An 18,468-nucleotide genomic window follows, 5' to 3' on the forward strand; every position below is an offset into this window, starting at 1 on the left:
GATTGTTTTTGTGCATGAAGCGACACCTTCCTGCACAAAAACAATCCCCTGAGGTATTTTCCTCTTTCTATGTGTGCTGCAGAAAGCACATAGAAAGAGGTAAAAACGAGGGGAAATAAAGATGTTTCTCCTAGTTACACCTTTTATTGGGAGTCATAGCATTCTGAAGCATTCCCAGGTCTACCAGTATTGGTAAATCTGGGAATGCTTCAGAAGGCATGTGTGGGAACACCCATGCTCCACCAATGGAACGCCTTCCCTGGGAAGAGTAAGGCAATTCATCAATTTGCGCGCATTGCCTTACTTTGTATTTATTAAGCCACTCAGGGCCACGCAAGGTGGCCTTGAGTGGCATGCTAAATCCAGTTTAAGGGTTGGGTTGCTTCTTCACCCCACTGCATGATGCAAAAGCGATGCAACCCTATGATAAATATCCACCATGTACTCAACATCCGATTGGGGGTTGGATGAAGGTATCCTGGAAAGGAAGCACCCAGAGTGGGTTGATGTGGGATAAAATACAAAAGTTTCATGTGGCAGATGATGTCTCTAAAGTATTTTGTATAATACTGGCCCTTCATTCTGACCATGAATTGTTGTCTCAAACTTAGATGTAATGTGGCGTATCCTCCTAATAGGACTGCCAATCCTTCTGTTTTGTTTGATGACATTTAATCCTGTCTGGGTGAATTGATCTTCTGTGCGGCCATTCTTGACAAAATGCTGAACCAAGGTTGTTCTGAATTTCTACATTATATGCTAAATTTGTATTGACAAATCCTTTCTGGATTTCCTGATTTATTTTCCATTTGTAGAACAAGTTACATGCGCAGGTTATCCTATATGCAATATTTTTTGTGCTGCAATTGAAGAGTGTTTGTTTAGTTTTCATATAGTTGTATAGAAACTCCTCTCCTTGTGCAGTTTGGCCACATATTAAACACGCGCTGCCATGGCAGAGATCTTCCTACGGGGCTGCAGCTAACAATATTAGTGTTTATTAATCTTTTTAAAACATAATTGAAAATATTTTATAATATAAATGTTAAATAAGTGACAATATTTATTCTTATTCTAGAGCGAATAATATAAAATGTTGCAATATTTTAACTCACCAATATTGTAAGTAATAGTTCTTAAAGAATAATTAAAAAACAATCCTACCCGAAGTAACATTTCATTTTTTATTTAATATGCATCAGATTTTGTGAAAGGTTTTTGTTGAATTAATTTAAAGTATTTTTTAAATGTTTAACAAAAGTTTAAAAGTTTAACTTCATTATTTAAAATAGTAAAACAATTATTTTTTATTAATCTTAAGCAAAGTACATATATAAGTGTTTTTTTAACATGAGTTCATATGGGGTTTTATTTTAAATCCCTGCATGCATTATTTTCTGGGGGAGTGTGTTGCAGTAACTGGTAGCAGCCATGTGTGGTGCTTGACTTACTCCAAGGCTGGGCTGGAGTACATTTCCTACTATTTTGACACCTTTCAGGCTGTAGTAACTTTAGCAGTGTCGTTTGTGACTAGCAATGGGCTTACTCTTTTTTGGGTGGGTGTTTACAGTAGCCTGTCCTGCCCTAAAACCCATCAATACATTTCCCTAAATGCCTCCCATTTTGTGGAAAGTATTCTACATTTTTAAGGTAACTTTCCCCTGTGCCTCCAACTCTTTACTATTAAAACATAGGAGTATGTGTGCGGAGATTGCTCCCATCATGGCAGAGATGTCTGCCTAGATAAGGTAGGGGAGGTAGAGGAAGAGGCCTCCACCCGTATATTAGTTAATAGTATTTTGAGTGTCACGTGTATTTCTACAGCACTATTACTTTGAAGTATTACAAAATGCAGTTTGTGAAACAGACCCTTTTTATTTTATGCATTTTTTAAACTGTGGCTTCATGCCATCTTTTGACTCTTGCAGTGCATATAATCAAGTGACAATTTTGGCATCAAAACCGTAGAAAAGTACAAGTGCACTGATCGCACTTTGTTCAGCACAATCCACATCTCCCATGGTAGAAATTTCCCCCCGTGTATTCACACACAGGTGACATCATTGTCCTGGTCCTGAGGAAACCCAGAAATCAATGTATATTGGAACCTGAGGACATCCTAAAAGGAAAGACTGTAATTAAAGATCTTTGGGCATTACCACAGACAGGATGGAAGATTGATCCAGAGCCTTGACTCCCCTTTTGTCCACAAATAAACATCCTTCTGATCTATGCTAAGGACTAGGAGAAACTAATCCATATGGTTCACTAGTGCTGCGTTGGAGTGTGAATATTGTTGCACAATCAGGTGTGTAGATAAGCTTGGTAATTATTTCTGACAAAGATTTTAAGAAGAATAAGAGCTCATTGCGGCACAGGGTGTTGGACACCTCCAACTTTTTCCAATATTGATTAAGATTGTTTATGATCCTTCAATAGGTGTGCATTGTTGCTGACCATATACATGTATAGATAGATATGTCCCAAATATAAGTCCGGTATGTGCAATGTACTTGCTCCATGCATTAACTGAATTGTTTTGCATTGCTAACAAGTTATCAGAATTAGCTCAAGGGGAGTAATTCTAATTTGTTTAGGGTTTGGCTGGAACTATATCAACCCTAAACCACAGAACATAACGAAATAACATACAAAAAGAAATATAACACAACTAAAACATAGCAGGACACAATACAACAATACAGACAAAACCGAAGGTAACACCGCCGCTCTACAACCCAACATCGCATTACAATATATATCGTCTCACAAAACCAAAGCAACAAAAAAAAACATAAAACGTCACCACCACAACAAGATGCCACACAACAAATATGCACAAACAGTCTTGTAGGATGTCACCACCTTCGAAACAAGCAGGCCTTAACTTATGACCAATAAGTAGCGCCAAATATAAATGCTTCGTGATTGGGCCCTACTTGTCTTATTTTTTAAATAAAGGAGGAAATTCCAATTTAGCGAGGCATGAGACACACCTATTCACACAAAAAGATTTGTGAACTGGACCCAAAAAGTTAACCCCCTCCAACCACAACTCGGATAAACATCAGTGGTGGAGCACACTTCCCACATGTTTCCTTTGCAGGCGAAGGCTGCCTGTGTACCTCTGTTTAAACTGTGTGTAATTACTGTGAGAAACTCAAGTATGAAGAATGCCTCGTGTCCCCAGAAGTGCCTCTCCTGCACATTCCTCGGTTCAACTCCAAATCACCGGCCCATTAACTTTTAGACCAGCATCAATCTTCGAAGATAAGATGGCCAGATGGGTCCCTGGCCCACAGGATGTGCAGCTGACGCGGGTTTTTTCTCATTAATGGATAAAATAACTAGCATTACGTGATCTCGGCGCTTGGGGGTCAGGAGTGCCCCTTCTAAGATACATGCCCGGAAACAAATACACCTGAAACGTAGAGAATATTTGTAAATTACTTCAGAGATGATTGACTATCTGTGGAGTTTCATGTGCCAATTACCTTTGTGAAATGCATTATTTTCATATAATACTTTGATTAAAGTGACAGCGCCAGGACACACCTGAGTAGCCGTGCGCGTTACAAGTGCTTATAACATAACATAACATAACATAACATAACATTAAGCATCGATAGGAATGAGCGTACATTTCATTCGAGGATTTCTCGTGCGGTCACTCCGCCCAGTGCTTGTTTAACCTTTAGTGTCGATCTTTTGCGTGTTGGTTAAATAGTTTTAACAGATTCATGAATTTAACTATAGATCCTAATTCCAAGATAGAACATACAATGTGCCTGATAATCTCTTTGCTGTAAAAGATGCTTAAACAATTGTTCTAAATAGTTTTAGGAGATATTTAACAATAAAGTTAGGGTCTGTTGAGGGAGTTCTGCCTGGAGCTGAACAATGACAAAGTAACAAGCTGGAACAAAAAAAGTAAGGGGGACAGCAAGATTGCAAGCATTCGGTACAACTAGAGGGATGTTTGTATATGTGTCTGTATTTATTTAATTTTTCAAGCGCCTTGGGAAAAAAACGCCGAATATAGCGTGAGCTAGCTCTGCATAACAAAATCAAGCTAGCAGATGTCTACAGAAAGCAAAATTGTGGAAAGAGGACTGGAAGAGGGCATTTTTGATGGAACAACATACAAAGAGTCTCATTGTCAGTGCCCCTGGATACCCAATGGACCGAGGTTTATAAGTTCTCAGATTTCCAGTGGCGGCTCGCAGAGGTAACGCTGTGGGGTGGTCGGCGGGGCTGGGTGGGGATTAATGGAGTCCGACTTGCGACGGCAAAGGTGAACGTAAATATTTAAATAAATATTTGCCATCAAATGTCGGACTCCACTAGCCTCCCACCCAACCAAGTCCCCGCCCCGCCTTACCGCCCCACAACATTACCTCTGCCAGCTGCCACTGCAGATTTCACTGGGGGATATCAGCTGCTGACAGTAGCTGAAATCGTTGGGTAGAAATCGATTCCTATATGTGTTTTCAAAAAAACTTGCAATAGAGTATTTCTACCCTCTCTTCCCGGGGTTAATTATGCCTCCGGTAGCAGTAACTCTGAAGTGTTTCAGGGAAATAACAGGCAGAAATATGGCGAATTTGGAACGACATATAATACAATCATTAGATAATTGATGGACGGTAGCTAGATTACCAGGGTCTAATCACACCTTGTACGCAACTGAGTAGAAGTGAGATGGGATTTTGAGCCAGGGCATCCAAGCAAAGAACATCAATGTAGAGAGAGAAATGAAAGACTACTATTCCTTTCAAATAGCATTCCTACGCAGGCATGCTAGGAGGGCGTAGGTAGGTCAAAAGTCCTGTCCAGCCGCATAATCTTTTGGAGCAGGACATGAAGCCTTCCAAGGATGATTAGAATAAAGATAGGAGCAGCCTACAGTTCAGAAAAAAACGATATTTTGACTTTGAGATAAAAACACATTAAACTTGTGTATAGCCTTGGTCTGCCACATCCATGGTGAGGAAGGATGGTGGCATCTTTCTGAAAGAAGAACTCCTGTCTGTGCTGGCAATTAACTGAGATTTGTTAGGCTGTCCTGAATGAGTCTGTTTCAACATTTTTCAAAGATTGCCCATATTGTACCTGTGCCTGTATTTGCCTCTACAAACCACTGACCTAGTGGTGCCAATGTACTTCAAAGGGTGAAATTGTTCTTTGAAAGCTCTATTCTCAATTTTAAGTTCAGATCTGCACATCAAATGGCAAAATACTGGGAACAACCGGTGTAAATTCAAGGAGGAAGGTAGAGGTTGGAAATGAGAATAGAATTACAAAAAGAAACTTGAGGATGATGGAGGAGTTCCCTTGGTGCCTGAACATTTGGCATGTAACATTCTGGGGCCAATTACGATACCGCCCGTAAAGGCTCCAACATTCGGTCGGATCCTTTAGGGCCACATTGTAATGGGCCGGTCAGATTCCTTCTGGCTGGCTTCCAATGGGCTCAGAGAGCCCCTCCGCTAGTCGGATTATGGCCTGTAATCTCAAGGGCAGCTCTTAAAGCCCTTGAGATCACAATGCACAGTTTCTGACATGGTTTCCATGCGGGTCTGTCCAACATGGAAACCATGTCAGAAAGCGTGTTAGGGGGCCCCCAGCAGGGCCCCATTTGGTGCACGGCCTCCAGTTGGAGGTGCCCCCATTTTGATCCCTGCACCTTGTGGCAGGCACCTTGAGGTGCTTGCCACGGGTTGCAGGGATGTACCGCACCTCCCATTTCACTATGGGAGCATGCATTATGGCCGGTTTACGGGGTTAATGCATGCTCTCATAGTGAAATATAGGAATGCAACCGAACAGTGTTCGGACGCATCCTAATGGGGCAGTTGGAACCGATGACCGGGTGTTGGTCAGTCCCATGACCGAGTCGTGACGGGCGGAATCACTTTCCCTGACATTGTAATGAGCCCCACTGTGTTGTATTGAAAAGTCTGAGATGCCAAAACCCTCTGCGAGTGCCATCAGTTGCAGGGAGATCTCAGCATTAGGACGCAACATCCCCAGTCTTTGTCAGATGGTTGGTTTTCCCTAAATTGGTGGGAAACGATTGGGAGCACCTGATGAGACAGATGAAAAAAGTGCTCCATTGGTTCAAAGTTCGAAAGGAGAGGCTGGTTCATTTGAGGAGGTACATGATTGCAAACACCAATCGGTCTCTGGGTAGGTAGTACAGTTTAAGGATGCCACTGGACTGTATATTGAGATCCAACCATTAACGCTTAATGCAGAAATCTACAGTATAGAAACAACACAGCCTTAAAGTTTTTTACTTTTTTTGCTGGGGTTAAGAATTTTGCAATGAAAGCAGAAATTTAACAGACGATGAGAGCTAATGTCTGGAAGATGGAGGAAATTGGAAGAAGATTCCAGTCAGAAGGTTATGAAGTGAGATATAGATGCAGTAAAATTATTGAAGTCAGAAAGAAAAGAGTTGTTGTTCTGAATGTGGAGGTACCAGTCTCTTAAAGAATGAGCTTAGAGACAGAGGAGAGTAATCAAACCTAAATACGTGAGATTGTGGGTTTACTAATGTACCTTTACAAGGACTCACTAGTAAGTTGGTAAGGAGCTAGGCTAGATTGACGGTGACTCACAGAGGACCACAAAATTACTGGACACTAGGAGTGGTTGGAGTTCATTGGTTCCTTTGATATTTGTGTTATCACAAGAATCATGTGGGGCTGAGCCTTTGGTGTTAGAAGAAACGGCATTTAAATGAGGACAGGGTACGCTCACAGGTGGTTTATTGATATTGAAAGCCCTCTACTGGCACCGCAGAAAATGTGTATGAAATGCAGCAGCTGCTTTACCACTCTATGTGATGGTAATAAAGGTGGAGTCCTCGTCTGATTTCAGTTTAGATTAGGAGGCCCTAGTTAAGAGTTATCGGAGAGGGTACTCCACCAAAAACATGGCCACTTTAAGAAATTGGGTTATTAGTGAGGGAGATAAGTATCCACCTCAAGTAATAATCACAACCCTTGTCAGGGTTAATCACTAGAGTCACTAAATTAACCTGGGCTCAATCCCCTGGTAGTTCTGGTACAGTTCAGACAGGCTTAACTGAGAGGCAATGTGTAAAGTATTTATGTAGTTCTAAAACTATAATAAAGTCAAAATGCCGAACAATAAAAATCCCGAAATGATTTAGAAACATAGAGTATATTTTAATTTAACAGATGCCACAAAATGACAAGGAAAAGGAAAACAATAAGGGGAACTAGAGATATGAATGTTTCAATGTTTAAGTACAAATAGCACCAAGAAGCACAAAGAGATAGTCAATGGGTGAAGTAGAACAGGACCTAGGCGCAATGTGAAGCTGACCACGATAGAGCATGGTTTAGATATACTAACCAGGTTATTCCTACTCAAAGATTTTACTTTCTGACTTTAATCCTTTAAATCCCAATCCACCACAAGAGCACACCTCTAAAGCTCCCCAGGACCTCAATGGAGGCATTTGAAGACTCACAGGATGGCAGGCAGAGTCCAGTCCAAGTCCAGTCCCAGTTCCTACCACTTTGTGTATTTTCAAGCTGGCCAAAGTCCTCAGCCGCACTAAACTTGGGCTCTGAGGATGGTGGTGTGAGTGGAGAGTGTACTATAGTAATCCTAGTGTCCTCCCACATTGAACACTAACATTCAATTTTAGGCAATCTTGTACCCCAACAAACTCAGAGACTAAAGTCCAATAGAACAAAGCTGAGCTTTCAGCACCAAGACATTGGATTCACAATAATTATTTTGGAATTTTGTTTCTGTCCTTTGAAATGAGCCCAAAATGGTATATGCACTCCTAGGAAACCTGTAAAAAAGGTTTTAACAGTCCACCTGAATTTTATTATGCGATTTCAGCAAGAGGCCATGATGCCCGCGCAGCAAATCTTAAATACTGTCGCCAGAGCCGCCGTGGCAACAGCTCTCCTGAAGGTATTGAGATCTCTCTCTAAATTGAGATGAGCAGGTATTAATTGATTTATTTGTATGCCTTTTTTTCAACCTTTCCTGAATGTAGACTTGTTTAACTAACCTATTTCATTCGGACCATTAGATAGCTCAGGTCTAAAGAGTATAATAAACAAAACAAGATTTCCAATATAAGCCTGGAGTGTTTTATGTGAGTAATGTTGCCAAAGTGCTACAAAAGTGCAATATTGTGTGAAATGGTTACCATACATATTGAGTTGGGAATGGTTGGCACTATTATCCTCAGTATTTATGAGTGTGATTAAAATAGGTGAAGAGAAACAACTACACATTATGTATGATTTATTCTGTTCATCAATTGAGCAATGTGGCACAAAAAAATACTGTATTTAATGCCTTATCATCTCTAATGACAATTTCACACACATGTACAGTGTAATTGTTTGTCATTACTTATCTTTAACACAATGTGCAGAATATTTTTGAGATAATATTTGATAGTTTCTCTTTTCAGGTTTCTTGCCACCTTTGATTTCATTTAGTATTAATTACAACAACCTACTCTGTGTCTGATTAATTGTGTGGCAGAATCTAGTATGGCAGACTGAGCAAGGCATGCGTCAAAAGAGGCTGTTGGGCAAGGTTTTCTTATGCGCAAGAGTGTTTTATTATGTATCCTTGCCTGTGAACTACTTTAGTTATATTTCCTTTTCCACAAGATTGTTTTTTGATGGCTCCTTGTCAGGGTACTTGTTTGGAAAGGCTCCCTTGTTCATTTACCTTGTCTCAGTTTATTGGCCATGATTCAGTGCCATGAAACTGATAGTGGAAAATGGGGTAGCTCTTCAACTCTCGGTGATATGGATGATACCGGTGAGGTTAGTAGGTCTGCAGTCAAACAAATGAATCACATGAAAGTACTCAGGTCCTTTGCCCCAGTGCTTTTATCATTGTGCGTACAATGCTTTTGGTGTGTTGAGGTGTCTATGGTACAAATAAGTTAAACAAATCACAGAATCAACAGTCCAGTACAGAGATATGAGCATTGTGAGGTACTTGGCTCCAACTCCAAGGGAGAGCTGCGGGAAAGCTGAGTGTTGCGCCAGGTCTTGTTCTGATGGGCAAAGTGTGTGCATGGGCATCACACAGACCCCTGCAGTCTGATGCAATGTAGGGGCCCCCAACCTTGAGGGGTTTCACCCATTCAATCTAAAGCTTAAAAATATCTGTAAATTATCAAGTCTCAGGTGCCCTTCACTAGATTCTGCGGGTGGGCCCCACCATCTTATGTTACGCAACTGCGTCTCGGTAAGTCACTGTGGGCTTGGAGAGATGTTCACTTTTGGAGACCTGGTGGCTCTAGAGCAGTGCTGAGGGCTACTCAGCATCAGTTCATGAGTAAACCAGGAAACTGATCACAGGGAAACACTGATCATCTTTCAGGTCTCTGTCTGAGAGAACAGTGCTAGATACAGGGCACGATGAAGAACCTCTTGTATTGTAAATGTTTAAGATGTGTTGTTTGAATGTAATTGTTTATTAGTGGTTGGTTTTATATGATGGGATGAGAAGGGAGAGTTTTACAATGTTAGGTTTGTATCCATCTTGATTATATTGTTTTGCTTGTACACTGTCATATACATTGTGTAAGCTTGCTTTACTCGAAATGTTTATTTGTGCTGTTTGATGGGGTTTTGCGCTGAATAAATAATTTGGACCGACAGTTCACAGAATAAGCTGTGTGGAGTCAGAAAAATAAGAAGCCAAGCAATTTGCTTAGCCTTGAGATGAATCCGGGAAAAATGCACTACGGTCAAGTCTTTGGATCAGAAATTCCTTTGCTTTTTGATCTTCTTCAATTGATGATATCCAGGAAAACTTCAAGGCACAGTTGGATATAGGGGCAATGGTAAACAAATCTTGAGGCTCCCATTAAAAGTACCTCGGAAATAATGGGATCAAGCCCCAAAGTGTTTGCAGCTGATACTGGTATTCCAGGTTGTGCAAACGTAACACGCATCCAAGGTTTTTCGGCTTGTTTATTTTGCCAGGAATTTGCCGGCGACATTTTCATGAACAAAATGTTGGAAAAATTAAAAAATCTCTGATAATCATTTGTGCAAACTCAATTTTCTTAAGTTAGACTTTTATTCCGATATGATTAATTGAGAATGGGACTATAATGTTGCCCAGGAATTAAAATACAAGGGGTAGTATCGGATTTTTCTGATATCACCAGTAAGGGTGGGCGTAGTTCGCGAAGTAGCACTTCGCGAAGCTACGCAAAGTGAAGTTCGCACTATGCGAGCTACGCGTAGCACTTCGCGAACTGCGTAGTAACATGTTCGCACTGTGCAAGATGTTGTTTTCAATGATTGCACAGTGCCGACAAGCAACCGGCACTGTGCAATCATTGAAAATGGCATCTTGCACAGTGCGAGCTGTAGTTTTCTGCTGCTCGAGTAGATTTTTACTCGAGCGGCAGCTTTCTCAACGCGAACTGGTAGTTTCTCATCGCGAGCGGTCGCGAGCATACGCGACCCCTCGCAATGAGAAACCTGACCTCCTCGCGTTGGGAATCTCGCCGGGAGGTTTATTTTCCATGCTCGCGATTGCCAACTTGATGTTGGTGATCGCGAACAAGGAAAAAGTCTCGCCGGGATGTCATTTTTCTTGCTCGCGGTCGCCAACTTGACGTTGAGGACCGCGAGCAAGCAAAAAATGACCGCAGCACTACGCAACACTACGCTACGCGTGTTCGCACTGTGCTACGTGCAGTTCGCGTAGTGCGAAGTAGCGCTAACTTCGCAAACTACGCGAGCGTAGCGTAGTGCTTCGCCCAGGCTTAATCACCAGCCCCTAAATCTAGCTAATTTGTAAGGAGGGTCAATGGTTGGGAAATCCAAAATGAAGCCATCTCATAGAGTTGAATTATATATATGCAGGGAGAAAGCAACATGTGAAAGAATATATATATATATATATTCACTGAAAAAACCATAGGTTTCACACATGTTATAGTTAGCGGAAATTTTACTGATAAAAAACCAATGAAATTCCCCCGTTATAGTTAGTGCAGGCAACTATAACTCACGCGACCGCAATCCTCTGCTGATGCTAATACTGTATTTAGACACTTATTTGCCCATGTCTTCTTCCATACATTTTTAGCTATACATATATTACAAATATTTTTTTTTCATAAAGACACATATGTCATCAGCAGAAGATTGCGGTCGCGTGAGTTATAGTTGCCTGCACTAACTATAACGGGGGAATTTCATTGGTTTTTTATCAGTAAAATTTCCGCTAACTATAACATGTGTGAAACCTATGGTTTTTTCAGTGAATTTGCAAGGTTTTTTAAATGCTAATTCCTAACTATAACGTGTGTGAAACCTATGGTTTTTTCAGTGAATTTGTACGTTTTTTTAAATGCTAAGTTACTTTACGCCATTCGTGGCGTGCGCGCCCACTTAACGCAGTTCGTTCCGTGCGCGCACAGTGAGCACGCGGTGCGCTTCGCGCACCGCGCGCCCACTTTACGCAGTTAGTGCCGTGCACGCACGGTGGGCACGCGGTGCGATGACAAGGCAAGAAAGCACGTCAACAAATCTGTTTCTGCTTTCCTCCGTGACTATGGTATGGGTGCCATTTACCACAACAACTTGCGTTATGACATGCAAGACATTTATAGAGGAGATGGTGTGCACTTCAATGATGAAGGGAACAGAGTCTTCCTCTTGAACCTTAGACTCTGCATCGGTACTTACTTGTAGGTACCACTAAAAAATCATTTCATAAACACAACGGCTCTTTTTAGAGCCCCCTAATATCTAAACACTTAAATCTGATTTTCATTTTTTTTTTTTTTTTTTTTTCACCGTACGCTTACCGTAAGCTTACCGTACGCGTACCCCGTGATTTTTTTTAAAATCAATAAATGTTTTCTTTGTACTTTACAGTCCTTCTTTGACCCCCTCACAAATGTAAGGGGGTCTGTAACTCTCCTCATTGCCCCCTTTTCTTGTTTTCACTCTTTTTTTTCTGAGTGAAATACACAAAATGGTGGCCGCCGCTTCCTGGTTTCGGCCGATTCGAATGTTTACTAAGATCTAAGAGCCAATCAGAATCGCGCTCGCGCACGCCACCGTACGCTTACGGTAAGCGTACGGTAAGCGTACCGTAAGCGGGCTCAGATATATATATTGATTTAAAGGCTATTTTCTCAGAATCTACTGAACAGATTTACACCAAACCTACAAAAGGCACTTCCTTGACCTAGGGACTACCTCTCTGCCAAATTTCGAGTAATTCTGTTCAGCCGTTCGGGCTGTAGCTCGTTCTAAAGGTCCTATGGAAAAATGCATGGGGAAAATGCGTTTTGGGACCCCCCTTTTATCTCAGCCCCTGCTTGACGGATCCCCCCGAGACTTTCAGGGTAGGAGCGGAGCGTAGCGCCCCACCTATTTTGAGAAATTCGCGAGGATTCATCGACCGGCGCCAAAGTTATTCAAAATAGAATGTTGAGGTTTTCCTATGGAAAAGGGGTCCTAACTATAACTACCTACTGGCGACCGCCAGTAGGTAATATATATATATATATATATATATATATATATATATATATATATATATATATATATATATATATATAATAAAATGTGTTATATATGTAATGTGAACTGTTCTGCTGTTGTATGCTCTTTTTGGGTCTGGAATCAGCCAAGACCTTTAGATTTTTTTGTTAAAATTATATGTATAATGTACTTACTTATAGGGGCTTTCGGTCAGCCTTCTTCCACCATTGATCTGCTATTGTGTCTCAGAGCTCATGGGTAGCGTTTTGCTAATCTGTGCTTTTTGAGACCAGAAAAAATAGTTTTGCGTTTAGCCATTGTTTTTTACATTGTTGTTGGGGAAGATGTCGGGTCACAAAAGTTGTAAAAAAAAACCTTTACAAAATTAAACAATCATTGAAAAGCCAAAAATCGTTTTGCCCACACTTGTCTCACTGTGAATCAATGTGTTTGGAGGGAGCCTGTTATTTCTGCAGCTTAAATTTACATGAAGCATTTTTTTGTGATAGTGTTTTTCTGATTAAGTTATTATCTAGTATAGTGCAAATACTTTTTAGTATACCACTATTTGTGTTGAGGTGGAATTGGTGTGCATGATATCTAAAGAAAGGGAACTCTGTACATACTAATGCATTCTATGGAATATGATTCCCCTAGTGCTTAAACCCATCTGTCACTCTTCAGACAGGGCACATTATGAGCAAAACACATGTCAACCGGAATATGATAGAGGCTGAGAGGCCACCAACAACATCCTGCATATGGCTACCTTCTCCGGGAGTTCCCTGGAGGCGCCATTTTACAATTAAAACAGAGCACAAGCTGTTAACCCCTTTAAATGTGAACGAAAACCCAGAAAGCTGCTACCATGTCCCCGTCTTTGAGCTGAGCTATCTTAATTATACATTTAGTAAATATACTTACTCTGAAGCGATGTTTTAAAAAAATATTTACTTGCAAAATATTGCCATTTTATAAAAAGAAACTCAAAAGAAAAGGCTACCACTCTTTAAATAGAAAAGGGATCAGCATACGATTTTAAATTGAATTTTGTTGAGTTCCAATGAGTCAGTTCAGATTTCATTGCAATGGAAATTCTTCCATTCGTTTAAGTATAAATATTATATTAGAAATCTTAGCACAGTTATAAAAGTCATAAACGCCCACACGTTTGCGGTGTACTAAGGAAAGTCTTAAACAGTTCCCCAAAATATGACCCTTCTTTTCTGCTGTCTGAAAGAGCTCGTCAAATACGGGAATGGTCTCCAGCACCTTACAAAGGACTGCAAAACAGATTTGTTCTTTGCACGTTTCTAGTAAATACATCACTTAACTTGGATTCAGCTAAAACCTCATAAACTGTAATAAAAAATGTCAGGCACAATGAATACACTGTAATTATATTTTTCCTGTAACATATCACAAATATGGAAACTCATAGGTTTACAAGTGGCTCTGTACTCAGGGAGCTGTATTAGAAATCTTCAGGCACAATAAATACAGACAGTGTGTTTTTTCCGGCCTGTAACATATCAGAAACATAGACACTCGTGCTTTTTTTTTTACAAGCAGTGCTCTACCCAAGGAGCTGTAATAGAAATCTTCAGGCACAATAAATACACTTTATTTATATTTTTCCTGTAACATATCACAAACTTGGGAACTCATAGGTTTACAAGTGGCTCTGTACTCAGGGAGCTTTTAATAGAAATCTTCAGGCACAATAAATACAGACAGTGTGTTTTTTCCGGCCTGTAACATATCAGAAACATAGACACTCGTGCTTTTTTTTTTACAAGCAGTGCTCTACCCAAGGAGCTGTAATAGAAATCTTCAGGCACAATAAATACACTTTATTTATATTTTTCCTGTAACATATCACAAACTTGGGAACTCATAGGTTTACAAGTGGCTCTGTACTCAGGGAGCGGTAATAGAAATCTTCAGGCACAATAAATACAGACAGTGTGTTTTTTTCGGCCTGTAACATATCAGAAACATAGACACTCGTGCTTTTTTTTTATTTTTACAAGCAGTGCTCTACCCAAGGAGCTGTAATAGAAATCTTCAGGCACAATAAATACACTCTGTTTTTCTGGCCTGTAACATATCACAAACATGGAAACTCATAGGTTTACAAGTGCCTCTGTACTCAGGGAGCTGTAATAGAAATCTTCAGGCACAATAAATACACTCTGTTTTCTTGGCCTGTAACATATCACAAACATGGAAAGTCTCAGGTTTTTATAAGCGGAGGTCTGCCTAAGGAGCTGACTTACACAGATGTTCTGTGAAAACAGTACGTTTTATGGGACATTATGTACATATAAAGTATGTGTGGAACGTACAACATTTTGCTAGTTGTTGTTGTTGTTGCTGTTTATTGGCACTTGTATAGCGAACAATCTGCTTTTAGTTTGACATTCAAGGAACTTTCCATCATGTATATTAAATTCCAGCTCATGCATAATGAATGTATTACATATGTTACAACAGCGGCATATTGAAACCACTCGTGTGCAGCAGTGCTTAATCCCACTTGCACATAATATATGCAAGCCTAGCATTAGAAAGCAAACATGTATCTTTAAATTATTTATGCTTGACATTTTATTTTATCCAAGGTTATTATTTTTCACTTACGCGCGCTACCCATTTTTACGTGTACCGTGGGCGTACTGTGCAGCAGCCAGGCGATGAAAGTTAATGCTCCAAAACCAATTAAAAGGCTCTGCATGAAACACTGTGTAAAGCCTGTAATACATGCAGCAGGACCTGAAATATTGTGATCCAGGTGTGGTACAGGTGATGGAGGGCAAAGGGGATTTAGAAAAAGTCTAGAATATTTGTAATTGTCTGTGTGGATGTGTTTACATTCATCTGTGCTGGGGCCACCTCTGACACTCTGCTATACCTGCCACAACAGTGGCAATTTGTGGTATGTAATGTTGTTAATTCTTGGTTTATATATTGCGGGCTTAGATGTCAAGCTATTGACCCTCCACTGAGTATAATGTTGGCCCAGTCATTTGATGGCAACTTTAAATTTTTGAAGTAGACAAGTGCATTAGAAACAATGAAAACACCAACATCGTACGTGTGTAATCGATAAGAATAGTAAACTGAAATGATGAAATTCATTTGAAAAGTTGGAATAATTATTTTTGAAATTGAAAAAAATGAAAGAAACATTTACAGGAGAATCCTGCTATCCGCTGTGCACCTGGCAAAGGAGTGTAATTGCACTTCATTAAGTATGTTAACTTTAAATTTTTGACATATTGTGGGCATCAATGGCATGATGTTGCCCATCCTGGTATAATATTGACATTGGAATAACATGGAGGTACTTCTTACCACTCTGTGGCCATTCATGAGTGCTCCCTTGTGTATGATGCTGGCCCTGGGATTATACTGGTCATTTATAATGTGTGACATGAGGGCTTCAATGGCTTTATGGTGCCTTTTAGACCTGTCATCCTAAGGGTGGTCTTCCTCCAACTTATTGCCTGCTTACCTCCACTGTTTACTGCATCTTTAAGTTAGCATTATGACCCTGAGCACTTTACCACTAAAGTGCATGTGCTTCTCCCCTAAAACATGGTTACATTGGTGTATACCTGATTGGCATATTTCGTTTACCTGTAAGTCCCTTGTACAGTGGTATACCATATAACCAGGGCCTGCAATCTAAATGCTACTAGTGGGCCTGCAACACTAATTGTGCCACCTACACAAGTAGCCTTTCAACCCTGTCTCAGGCCTGCCATTGCAAGGCCTGTGTGTGCACTTTACTGCTACTTTGACTTGGCAATTAAAACCACTTGCCAAACCTTAAACTCCCCTTTTATCACACACAGGTCACCCCTAAGGTAGGCCCCAAGTAGTCCTATAGGCAGGGTGCTGTGTAACTAAAAGGCAGGGTGTACACTTTTAAGTTTTACATGTCCTGGCAGAGGCAAATAGCTAAATTAGTTTTTCACTTCTGTGAGGCCTACTCGTCTCATAGGCTTGCATTGGGGATTCTTTAAAACACTTTAAAGCTGTAATTCTGATCTGAAAGGAGCAGATACCTCATGTTTCATATCTTTGGAATGGTGGTGACACATCCTCTTTAGTGGTAAAGTTGGATTGACATTATCATTTTAGAAATTCAACTTTTATAAATTGGGCATTTCTTCGCTTTAACTTGCTGTGTGTGCCCAAAGCCTGTCTCCAATACACGCCTGGGCTGGGTGACAGCTACACTTTGTGCATTCCCCCTAGACAGCCACAAAAAGAAGAAGGGTTGGGTGTAACAGAAGACTCATCTGCATTCTGATAGCCTTTCTGAGAGGGAGAGGTGGCTCACACTTACATCTGAATAGTCTGTGCCATTACCCAAAGGACAGATCCCCCCCACAGATAGGCTGGCAGACAGGATTGGGTTGAAATGAATTCTTGTGCACTTCAGAAAGTTCCTTCGAAGTTAGCCCCTACATCAAAGACACTTTTGGGTATAGGTATCAGGTACCAGGTACTGAGCCCACCAAATCAGTACACTACTGGCCTGGGAAAAACTCTGCTGGAATAAAGACTGCACTGCTGTAAGGAGTGTCACTTTGCCTTGCCTGACTGTTCTCAGCGTTGCTGAGCTGGCCTGCTGCCTTATGATCTCTACCCTGCTGAGGAAAAGTACTGGGCCCATCTTACTTGAACCCAGAAGGACTCGAAGGGCTTGCCTCTTATTTTCTGAAGTCTTAGAGATGCAAAAGACTTCCTGCAATTCTGCTGGTGCTGCTGGACTCTGCCATCTGTGCCATACACCAATACCATTGTTTTGTCAGCATTAAGTTTGAGGGCATTGTCTTTCATCCACCTACTAATGCCAGACATACAATGATTGAACTTCTCGGTAACAGAAGTCAGGTTGTTGGAAATAGACACATTGACCTGGGTATCATCAGCATACAACAGTACATGGAACCCAAAAGAACGCACAAAATCAGCCAACAGAGCAACATGAACGTTGAAAAAGAGTCGGGCTCAGAGATGAGCCCTGAGGGAATCCACAAGGAAGAATATAGCTTCTGCCTTGAAACCTTTTTAGCTAACAGTTTGTATTATGTTGCTAACAAAGGACCAGAGAAGCTTGAAAGCAAACCCTCCAACACCGATTTGCTGCAGCCATTGAATCGTCCGTACCGGCGAGATGGTATTGAATGCTGCAGACAAGTCCAGTATCACCAGAAGGGCCACCCATAATCAACCTGATGGTGGATTCTGTCAGCGGTCACAATGACAGCAGATTCAGTATTGTGACAGCTACTGAAACCATTTTGTGAGGGATCAAGGATATTGTGAGCCTCAGTGAATTTAAGAAGTTCCTGATTATCAAACTTTTCATGTATCTTGGCCAGCGCTGGAAGCAAGGAAATAAGACAGACGTTTTTAAGATCCTAAGGGTCCGCATTTGTTTTTTTTTGTAGTGGAGTGACAATCGCTTCCTTCCACGGAGTGGGAAAGACTCCTGATTGCAGTATGAGAGTAAACACATTCTGCAGGAAGTCGGTAATAGGTTCTGGACCCAGTTGGAGTGTTTTAGGATAGCAGGAATAGGATAGAGACCCAGATTTAGCACTCAACAACAAATCTTTGGTTTGATGCAAAGAAATGAGAGGAAATTCAATGAGCTGATTGAGCTGAAGGTAAAATGGCAAGTTCGGTCAGGATTTCACTCTCCATTGGTAGATCCAAATTTGAATATATAGTCAGAATCTTGTCCCGAAAATATAGCGCCATTCTATTACAGAAGTCTTGAGATGAATTCATCAAGTCCTGAGATTGGGGGGGTAGACAGGTCTATTCCTACATTTAAAAAGTAGCTTGGAAGAGTGATTAGCAGGCCAAAATATTTCTGTAAAAAAGCCGCCTTGGTTGATTTAATGGC

Source organism: Triturus cristatus, chromosome 9 (genome assembly GCF_964204655.1).
Source record: "Triturus cristatus chromosome 9, aTriCri1.1, whole genome shotgun sequence".
Classification (NCBI taxonomy): domain Eukaryota; kingdom Metazoa; phylum Chordata; class Amphibia; order Caudata; family Salamandridae; genus Triturus; species Triturus cristatus.